The sequence below is a fragment of the Rattus rattus genome, chromosome 12, assembly GCF_011064425.1.
Source record: "Rattus rattus isolate New Zealand chromosome 12, Rrattus_CSIRO_v1, whole genome shotgun sequence".
Lineage (NCBI taxonomy): Eukaryota > Metazoa > Chordata > Mammalia > Rodentia > Muridae > Rattus > Rattus rattus.
Genome location: NC_046165.1, coordinates 65,774,591 through 65,775,497, shown reverse-complemented (window position 1 = coordinate 65,775,497; position 907 = coordinate 65,774,591).

Below are 907 nucleotides of genomic sequence, written 5' to 3'. Positions count from 1 at the left end.
ATAGAGATGGCGGCAGACTGCATGGGTCCTGCATAGGTCCAATACAGACGTGTTCCTAGTACTAAAAGGGGAAGCACATGTAATTCCCTATCCCTAACCAAGAAACTATATCCAACTGACAACCAATCGTACAGGGAAATTTAGTTTCCTCTACAGAGGTTTACTAGTTATATAAACCACACTTAAAGGTAGACCTCAGGCCTCAGCAGTAGAAGGCCAATCCAACTGAACTGAGTGGTAGTTCAGAGGGATTTTTGCCCCTCAATGCTTTATCTGGACGTTGGTTGCTTTCTTATGTATTATGGTTTCAAATGTTGTGTTTTACCAATTTTGGTGTGTATGTACATGTGTTTCTGGATGCTGGATGTATATGCGCTTCTTATACATTTTCCCCTGTTCATTTGTTTTGTTCTATTCTGTTATTTTTTTGTTTGTTTGTTTGCTTTTGCTTGCTGATTTTCTAGAAAAAGAAAGAGATTGAAAAAGATGTGGAGTTCAATGTGTAGGGATGTTTGGAGGATCTGGAAGGAGATGAGGAAGGGGACATGTGAATATATTACATGAAAACATCTATTTTCAAAGGAAGGAGAGAAGGAGGAGAAAGAGGAGGAATGTACAGCCAGAGTCTAACTTCCTCAAAGTGCCCATGTTTGCACAGATTGGAACTCTTGATTCTTGTCAGACATACTGGACCATGTTCTTTCCAGACCTAAAATGCAGAACTGAAAAATAGTAGATTTTCCATGAGGCGCTTGTTCCTGCAGGAATAAGGTCTAGACATTCCTAAGTAGAAAATCTGGAAACAAGACTTCTTCCTATTCACATTCATTGATCGTTTTATTGTGGCATTTTGTATGTAGTTGCTGCCTAGTAATGGAATTGGATAAGGGACTTCAATGAATTCTTC